Below are 10440 nucleotides of genomic sequence, written 5' to 3'. Positions count from 1 at the left end.
GCCTGGCGGGTCCCCCGAGCCGTGGGCCTGGGGGGCGGTGGGTCCGGCGTCTCAGCTCGGCTGCTCTCGGGCGGTGGGGGCCCGGGCTCACCCCCTGCTGCCCCGGCCCAGGGCACTGAGCGCCGTCCGGGAGGGGGCGGGAGGGAGACCGTTGGTGCGTGGCTGTGCGCGCCAGTCTGCAGCGCCCTCTGGGCGGACACGAGCGGCCTCCAGGTGTGTCGGGATCCCAGGTGCCGGAGGGAACACTTCGGGCCGCGGTGCTGGCCCCCAAGTGATGGAGCTTAGACCGATGGGTCCCCCCGCGCTTGTCCGACCGCAGGTGGGCTCCCCACGCCCGCCCTCCCCCGCGCAGGTGCCCCAGGGGCTTGCGTTCTGCCTGCACTTAACACGCTGGAAGCTCAGGACGGGTAGTGAGGGTGGGGGAGGAGTTTTCAGAGTCCTTCTGTGGAAGACAGTGCCCTCTCTCTTGATCCTCAGAGCTAAAAGGAAAAATAAACAGCTTGGTGTCCAGGTGACCTCGGGCCTGCTGAAGAGGCACCCACCCGTTGAGCTCCTGGTCCTTCGTGGTTCCCTGATCTGGGCCTCAGTGTTTCCATCCCCAATCGGGCACCTCAGTGCAGAAGGCTATGGAAGGCCTGCGGGTGGAGTGCAAAGGGCCCTGAGAGAAGCAGGTAGAGCCGCCTGGCCTGCCTGCAATCTGTGAGGAGGAGAAATGGTGCCAAATAACCTACGGACCTGAACCTGGAGGCCAAAGATGGCATCTTCCCCACCCACCTCTCCAGGCAGCCTCTGCAGCCCCGACTGGGAACCAAGGGCTCCTGCGGCTTCTTGGCCTCTCACGCAGTCTCCAGTGTTTCTCCTTACGGATTAAACATTCCCGGGTCCTGGGTTATGAGGTTCCGGACAACTGGCCTGAGTCCCCGTATTCTCCCCGCCCTCCCAGCAGCTTTTTGCATCCCCACCTGGAGCCACAGTCCTCCATCTGAGCACTAACAGCCGGACCCCCAAACAGCACCCGCCCTGTTTGGCCCCTGCTCCTGAAAACCTGTTGGACGGCAGGCAGCTCTCCCTTTTGGGGTCTCAGCTTCCCCTTGTTGTAACGTACCCCGTGAATCACAGAAGGACGCCTCAAGAAGTCGAATTAAAGAGTCACATTTATTGCAATCCGGGACTATGAGAGGCCATTCCCCAAATCTCATAGTAGTAAGATGGCCGCAAAACCAGACTTGTAGAGGCAAAGATCACAAAGGTATTGATTACATCCCAAGGTTTGGAATGAGGAACCTGGTTTGCAAAAAAGCAGTTTACAGAAGCAGAAGCATCAGGTTATCTAAATTATAGTTTTGGGTCTCTGGGTCACTGAATTGACAGAAACACATTATCTAGAGCCCCTCTGGTCTGGAATGAGGAACCTGGTTTGCAAAAAAGCAGTTTACAGAAGCAGAAGCAGCATGTTATCTAAATCGCAGTTTTGGGGTCTCCAGAACACTGAGTCAACCGGGTCATGTTAACTAAAGCCCTCTGACCTTGGGATAACTGTGCTGTCCTTCCCAGGTAAAGGAAAATGTGCTTCCTAAGACCAGTGTGACCACAACCAATGGGATATTCACATTACAATCAATAGGGTATTTAATCGAATGGGATAATTTATATAATTCAGAAAGTCAAAATAACTTTTCTATTATTTTAGCAAACAAATAAGTACAGAAACCAAACAGCAGGGTTAAAGTTAAACTATAGTTTCTACCTGAGGTGGTTGCTAGCATACTTCACCCTCTGTGTCCATGGGGGGGTGATAGAGCCTCATCTGAGTTCTTGGGACCTGATGCGAGTCCCACTGCCTCGGTTTCTCAGATCATCCAGCATCAGGGCAGCAGCAGGCTGGGCCCCTCCGCAGCTCAGGGAGTCCTGCTGGGCTAGAAAGTCCTACTGACAGAAAGCTATAGGGGTGTCTCCAGGGGCCGCTCGCAGTCTGGTTAGCTCTCTTGTCTTTTTAACCCAATATGGAGGAAATATTGGTCAGTTTGGAATCTTGCCTTTCTCTACCACACAAAATAAACAAAACTGGAGTTGGGAGGGTGTGCTAGCGTTTGTTTGTTTTTTGTATTATAGAAATTACCAGTTTATTGTTTCTTTCAGAATCTATTTTTTTGAAACTATATTTTATTGATTTTTTACAGAGAGGAAGGGAGAGGGATAGAGAGTTAGAAACATCGCTAAGAGAGAAACATCGATCAGCTGCCTCCTGCACACCGCCTACTGGGGATGTGCCGGCAATCAAGGTACATGCCCTTGACCAGAATTGAACCTGGGACCCTTGAGTCCGCAGGCTGACGCTCTAGCCACTGAGCCAAACCGGCTAGGGCTTTCAGAATCTATTTGCTCCAGATCAATGTGTATTTCTTTGGGCCAATTAGGAAGAGGCGGGGCCCCAAGAATGACACATATACAGAGAAGGGAAGTAGAGGGTCAGGGCGCACCTTGACCCGGCTGACCCCTGGCCTGCTGTGATCATCCAACACATCTCTCGGAAGCCACATGCCCCCGCCATCCCCAGCACGGGCAGCACAACACTGTCTTAAAATCCTATGTGTAGTGCACATAGATTACATGAGTGTGCTATAAAAGTACATTTTCCTAGGGGAGGAAAATGGAGTGGGGGCAGTGAGGAGAGCATTTAAGTTTATTATGTATTCCTAGATGCTTCTGAGAACATATACTTTATTTAATGTTTTAAATTGGAAGTTATTTCCTAAATCAGTGAAGATGCTTTCAACCTCAAGTAACAGCTCCCATTCAAACCGTTTGAATAATAGGGCAATTATTGCGCCCAGCCAGTGTGGCTCAGTGGTTGAGCATTGACTCATAAACCAGGAGGTCATGGTTTGATTCCCAGTCAGGGCATATGCTCCGGTTGTGGGCTCAATCCCCAGTGGGGGGCATGCAGTGATCAATGATTCTCTCTCATCAATGTTTCTGTCTCTCTATCCCTCTCCCTTCCTCTCTCTAAAATCAATAAAAACACATATTTTTCAAAATAGGACAATTATTGCATGTACCTGTACCTGCATAATCCACTGAACAACCCAAACCTCCACAGCACTGAAACGAAGGCCCGCCCACCCTTCAGCTCTGTGCCCCCTGTGTTGCTCCATCCTCAGAGTGGTGGCAAGACGGGCATTGTTTCCAGGCATCACAGCTAACAGAGTCATGTCCGCAAACAAGGCCACCTTCTCCTGGTGTCTTCCTCAGGAATAAGGAAATAGTTCCCTGAAGCCCCCCTCTACACACACACACACACACACACACACACACACACTCAACACACTTCTTTTCCCACCTCACTGGCCTGAAGCGGGTCCCATGCCTTCATGAAGCCATCACTAGGAAGCAGATCTTCAGCACCAGTGTGGGTGTAGATTAACCTTCAGTGGCTTGGGGAAGCCATTGCCACAGCCATTCAGTACTTTGACTTCTTAAAGAGTATGTGTGAGCTGCATGTAAGGGCATTCTGCTTCAAGATGGTACAAAACACAAAAAATTAAAAATGGAATTATCATATAATCTAGCAAGTCCACCTCTGGGCATATACCCCAAAGAATTAAAAGCAGGGACTGAGCAGATATTTGCACACCCATGTGTATAGCAGCTCTATTCACAATAGCCCCAAAGGTGGAAGCCATCCAAAAGTCCATTGACAAATGAATGGATAAACAAAATGTGGTAAATACATACAATAGGGTATTATTCAGTCCTCAAAGGAAGGAAATCCTGTCACATGCTACAACCCCTGTGAACCTTGAAGACTTGAAGCTAAGTGAAATAAGCCAGTCACAAAAGGGCCAATACACGTGTACAGAGTAGTCAAGTTCAGAGGCAGAAAACAAAGGTGGCTGCCAGGGATTGGAAGGATGGGGGAGGGGGGCACGAGGCATTATTTTTTAATGGATATGGAGTTTTTTGGGGGGGAAGACAAAGAAAGTTCTGGAGATGGATGGCGGTGGTTTTTGCACAACAATGTGAAATTACTTAATGCCACTGCACTGTACACTTAAATGGTTAAAATGGTAAATTTTATGCTATGTGTAATTTACAAAAAATGCAAAAAAAAAAACCCCACCCCACCCTTAATTGCTAAAAAATAAAATAATGAACACCTGTGCAACTACCACCCAGTTCATCAGTTCTTAACATGATGTCTTTTTCTTTTCTTTCCTTATGAAATGAAACATCACAGATTCAACTGAGTTTTCTCAGTCGTGTTTTGAGGTGTGTCCGTGTTGACACATGTGGCTCGGGGTCATGTATCTTAATTGCTGTGGTATAATTCATCACGTGCGCATGCCGTGCTCTATGAATCCCCGGACATTTGCTTGTTTCCAGCTTTTCAAAGCTACACACAATGCTACCGCCAATTCTGTACCTTTCTCCTTGAGTGCACGTGAGCCTTTCTCTAGAAGAGTGGTTCTCAACCTTCCTGATGCCGCGACCCTTTAATGCAGTCCCTCATGTTGTGGTGACCCCCAATTTCATTGTTACAAATGGAACATAATTAAAGCGTAGTGAGTAATCGCAAAAACAATATGTAATTATCTATGTGTTTTCCGATGGTCTTAGGCGACCCCCTGTGAAAGGGTCGTTCGACCCCCAAAGGGGTTGCGACCCACAGGCTGAGAACCGCTGCTCTAGAAGTAGCCAGAGTGCCTGGGTTTTAGGTATAAACAGCGTCACCTTCCTTACACACTGCTCCAGGTGATTTCTCTAAACACACTGCTTCCAAAGGGCTTCTAGCAATTTTCACTCCCGGCAAGAGTTGTGCGAGCTCCTGTTCCTCTCTGTCCTCTGTATGACTTGGCATTTATTGGACCTTTTCTCCTTTGCCAGCCTGACGCAGGTAAAATGATATCTCATTGTCACTGGATTTTGAACGGCCCTCCCTTTATGAAACATTTTGCCGGAGCCCTTTGTTGCTGACTGCTCGACCGGGCGCTCCCGGCTGCTTCCCACATCTGTTTTCCTCCCCTTTTCCAGTAAAAGCGCTCCTAAAAGTCAGCTGGCCTCACGGCCACTGGAAATACAGACTCTTCCCCGCATCTCCTGCAGCTCCATGGAGCCACGTGATCAGGGCTGAGCGCAGAGGTGGTGCCTGTATGTGCCTTCGGGGAAGTGTCAGGGCAAGGAGGCATGCCTGTCTCCGTGCCTCTTCTCTTTCCTCCTGGCTGGAATGCAGATGTGGTGGCTGCAGCTGGAGCAGTCATCTGGGACCCCGAGGCGAACATGGGGACAGAGGCCATGCCTGACAGAGGAACGGGCTAGAAGGAGCGAGGGTCCCTGACCCAGGAGGCGCCATGCCAGCCCTGGACTGCCCACCCAGACATGCACACGACAGAGAAAGACACCTCCTCATTGCTTCCCTGGTCTCCTGGCTTTTCTGTCCCTGGCCAGCGAATCTAATCCTAACAATACGCTGTCAATTCCTCCTTCTACACACGACCAACAGGGTGCCGGGAGGACAGTTTCCCCGGGGAGAAGGGAGAGAGAACTGTCTCTCAGATGCCATCAGTAAAGGTCTGCAGGCCCTGGCCAGGTAGCTCTGTTGGTTAGAGCGTCATCCTGATACGCCAAGGAAGTGGGTTTGATCCCTGGTCAGGGCACATACAAGAATCAAACAATGAAGGCATAAATAAGTGGAACAACAAGCCGATGTTTCTCTCTCTTGCCCTTCCTCGCTCTCTCTCGAATCAATTTTAAAAATTTAAATAAATTGCCAAAACCGGTTTGGCTCAGTGGATAGAGCGTCGGCCTGTGAACTGAAAGGTCCCAGGTTCGATTCCGGTCAAGGGCATGTACCTGGGTTGCAGGCACATCCCCAGTGGGAGATGTGCAGGAGGCAGCTGATGGATGTTTCTCTCTCATCGATGTTTCTAACTCTCTATCTCTCTCCCTTCCTCTCTGTGAAAAATCAATAAAATATATTTTAAAAAAAATTTAAATAAATTAACAAACACGCAGGGGCCCAGCCAGCCTCCCAGTGCCGGACTGCCTGTTAGATTCTGGACCTGACTCAAGGCACCTGACAACCTCTGTCCCCAAAAGCAGTGGAGACCAGAGGGCCTTGTTTGAGGAAGGAGGTGTTTTCGGAGTCGGCAGCCCCGGCTCCTCGGGGCCCCTCTCTCGGGGTGCAGGCTCCACGGCCCCGACCTGCGTGGGGCTCTGTGGAAGCCCCTGTCCCACCCCGACCGGGGGGTGCTTGTGTCCACTGTGAGGCGTGGGAACTGAGGACTGTGGGAAGGTTGCTGCTTTTAAGCAACGAATACGTTTGCTCTGACAGGTGTTGAGAACTGCTCTGCTCTCTCCCACGCTCAGGACGCTCTGAAACCACAGGTGAAGGGGTTGCTTTGAGTGGACTTGACAGCCATTCCTCACTTCCTGTCCTCACCCCCCAACCCTCTCCCCCTGCCCCCCGCCACCCTGCCCTCCTTCACTGTGTCCATTTCTCATGAATAGTTTCCCACGCCTTCTCAGTTGCCTCCAATATCTGCTAGAATGTCAGCAGGGGAGAAAAAGAATGAATACATCACTGGAATGTACACGTCCAAATCGGAAAATTCACCTCCCCAAAGTGGTCCCACTGGGAGACTGATGCTGCCCATCCCATCAGCCCAGGATAGCTTCCTCCTCCTGCCCTCCTCCTCCCCCTCCTCCTCCTCCTCCTCCTCGCCCTCCTCCTCCTCCCCTCCCTCTCCCTCCTCCCCCTCCCTCTTCCTCCTCCCCCTCCTCCTCCTCCTTTTCCCCCTTCCTCCTTTCCCTCCTCCTCCTCTTCTTCCTCCTCCTCCCCCTCCTCCCTCCTCTTCCTCCTCCCCCTCCTCCTCCTCCTTCCTCTCCTCCTCTTCTCCCTCCTCCTCCTCTTCCCCCTTCCTCCTTTCCCTCCTCCTCCTCTTTTTCCCCTCTCCTCCCCCTCTTCCTCCTCCCCCTCCTCCTCCTCCTCCCCCTCCTTCTCCTTTCTGAGGAGGATGGAGTATATTGCTTTGGTAAGTGTGTCCAGAGCCCCAGTGATGCCCAGCTCCAGGAAGCAACACTCCGCGAGCCTTCCAGGTAAATCGGGATCCTGGAGTTGTGCTCTCGGAGTTCACATCTGCTGGCTCCCAGCCTGGATGGTGGCCCTGGAAGGGAGCCATGCAGCAGCCTGACAGCCACTGGAGGACCTGCCGGGGTCAGCCCAGATGCTGGAGATACACAAATAGAACCTAAGATCCTCAAGCCCGAGGAGGACACACTCTTTGGAGAGAGACATATACACAATCATAACACAAAGAAGTGCCTGTCACACCAGCCTGTATTCCCAGCAGCTGGCAGGGACAATGGATTCGGAATACAAAGAAAACCTTCCAGAAGGTCCCAGGGAGAGGGAGAAGCCATCAGAGCGTGTGCTCAGATGAGGGAAGATGACTTGGGCCGTGGATTAGTTCCCCCTGGCTGCAGAAACACATTCCTGACTACGAATCTGGTAGCTTAAAATGTCGATGAAAGGGGGCCACATACGAAACCTGACAAGCTCACAGGCGGCCTGCATGGCGGCCTTACAAACTCAGAGACCAAGAGTCACCACATAGCACGCTCTGCACATTAAAATTCCTAGCTAAAGGCAGGCCACGACTGGTAGTCACATCCTGGGCTTGTAGCGTCCTTGGCAAAGGTCAGTCTTTCCCGTAAGTCTGTCTGTCTACTGTCTTTTTGCATATAAGATAACATGCCTTTGAAATGTTAGAGCGCCCCTCAGGGCACACCCACACATCAGAGCAGGAGACCACACAATCCCTCGTTGGTATGGTATCGTTGGTATCGTATTCCTGAATACCATCTCCACGTGCTGTAAATGGTAATTATTAACCATCCGCACTCACCAATATGCTAGTAAAAGTCTCTCCGTTTCACTTTTAGCCAGGCCTAGAGATTTCCCCGCGTTGCCTTCTACCACCAATGAAGGTCATGTAACCCCTCTTACGTCTCCTCGTTGGACGCTAACATATAAAATAAGCTGCAAAACGGCCATTTCCAGGAGCATTTTCTCAATTCCTTGAGATTTTGTTTCCTGGCAGTTGTCAGCTTGGCTCAAATAAACTCATGAAAAAAATAAAATAAAATAAACTCATGAAAAGTCTCTACAGGTTTGGACAGTTCTTACAGCAACAAAAATAACACAGTTTTATTCCCTTACTGCCTGGAAGCCAGAAATCCCAAGTCAGTTTTACTGGGTCGAAACCAAGGGATCAGCAGGCCTGCACTCCCTCCAGAGGCTCTAAGAGAGAATCCGTTCCTCTCCCAACTTCCAGGGGCTGCCAGCATTCCTCGGCTTGTGGTGGCATCACACGTACCTTAAGCGCCAACATCTTCATTCTCTTTCTGCGTTATCTTCACATCGCCGTCTCTTCTGTGATAAAAACTCCCTCTTATAAGGATACAGGTGATTGCATTTAGAACCCACGTGGATAATCCCCCATCTAAGGACGCTTACCTGAATCACATCTGCAAATCTGCAAAGACCCCTCTCCCCCCATTCTTATTTTCATTTATTTTTATTTTATTTTTTGCCATGGAAGGTAACATACACAAGTCCCAGAGATTGGGACATGGCTATTTTGGGGACCATTATTTAGCCAACCACCGGCAGACAGAGTAGAGCGAGGCCATGCCAGGTGGAAACCCAGCAGAGAACAGGCAAGGAAGCAAGAAAGAGGTTCAGAATGTGCAGGAACTGGAGGGGATCTGAGTCGCCTGGATAGCCAGAGCACAGGCCCTTTGGCCAGAGCTGGGTCACATGGAGATAGCCTGTGTCACTTTGCGAGCCACCGGTGGGCGGGCCTTGGCCAGAGGAGTCACTGACCTTTCAGAGCAGAGGAGGGAGTCGATGACAAGGTCCACATGATAGAAAGTTCTCTGCCACGGCAGGCGGAAGACTGCAGGTGGGCACACAGGGAAGGCAGCAGAGGGAAAGGGCCAAGCCTGCCTTGAGGGGTGGCAGTGAAGACGGGGAGATGGGGAAGGGGCAGGAATGAAAACTATGGAAGAGGCAGAATGCAATTAGGCTTGGGGATGGATGAGGGAGAGGATAGGTGAGATTCTGAAAATCAGTGGTAGTATCTTTCCATCTGGTTTATGTTAACAGAGAGGCCAAACCGAGGGTGCAGTGGCTGTGGGGACTGGGGCAGCGCTGGGCACTGAAGTCTTCGTTAGCTCCCCTCCGGTGGCTCTTGACTCATTTCTGGGTCATCTCCAGAGCAACCTTTGTTGGCGGCTTGGACCGGAAGCTCTTCTGAAGGTAGGTGTGCCGATGCCAGCCACACCCTCCCAGGTGTAATCTGGCTGATTCACCCTGAGCCGCTTCCAAGGGTGGGGTGGCTTGCCACAAACCCCCCTTCCCCCCTTTCCGGGTCCTCCTGCCCGGGACCTGGTGTTTGAGAAGCTTCGGGCTGGCTGTGACTCAGCCCCCTGCTGGGAGGAAGTGCTGATTCCTTGCCTGTAGGGCAGGTAAGCTGCAGGCCAGTTCTTTCTCACCTACTTACCCTCTCAGCTAGCAATTGTATGCACTTTTCTCTTGCAAATTCTTAGCAGCTATTTTAGCTGTGTGTCCTTGAGCAAGTAACTTAACCTCTCTGTGCTTTAATTTGTTCCTCTATGAATTGGAGAAATGCTAGTGCTTACCTCAGAGAGTTGTTGTGAGGATTAAATAAGCACCGTGAAGGGCTAGTACAGTACCTGGCACACGGGTAAGTGCTGCCTGAACCTTAGTGATGTTGAAGATGTGACCGTGGGACTGGGAGAGGCAGACACACTTGGGTTTGAACCTTACTTTTACAGTCCTCCCCGCATACAACCTGGGGGAAATCCCTGAAAAGGTCTGAACTCAGATTGCGGCGATTAAGTGAAATAATGCACTTTACCTGGCATCAGACCAGGGAAATAGAAATAATTCTTAGAGAAGTTAGGCAATCTCAAGCCCCCAGGAGACTCTGGAGTGGGTTCCGAAGGGATTCCTGAGCTCACAGTCGCCAGGCTGTAAAAGGCGTGATGTTATGTAGGAGCAGGTGCCTGTGTGAGGTGAGCTTTACCTCCAGCCTCAGGATACCTATGCAAATTCACTCCTCAGCTAGATTCCCTCACTGAGACTGTATTCGGCAGAGGTTGCACACTGGTAGCCCGCAGCTCTGCGTTTGGCCTGTAGACATTTGCTCTCACTGTGCTTAAAAGGAGACTTCTGCTGGGCCGTGTGGCTCAGTGGTTGAATGTCAACCCATGTACCAAAAGGTCCCCGGTTCGATTCCCGGTCAGGGCACATGCTCGGGTTTCTGGGCTTGATCGCCAGCCGAGAGCCTGCAGGAGGCAGCCAACTGTGTTGATGCATCGATGCTTCTCTCTCCCCCTCTCCCTCTCAAACCAGTA

Source organism: Myotis daubentonii, chromosome 12 (assembly GCF_963259705.1).
Source record: "Myotis daubentonii chromosome 12, mMyoDau2.1, whole genome shotgun sequence".
In the NCBI taxonomy this organism is placed as follows: domain Eukaryota; kingdom Metazoa; phylum Chordata; class Mammalia; order Chiroptera; family Vespertilionidae; genus Myotis; species Myotis daubentonii.
Note: the sequence above shows the minus strand (reverse complement) of the source record.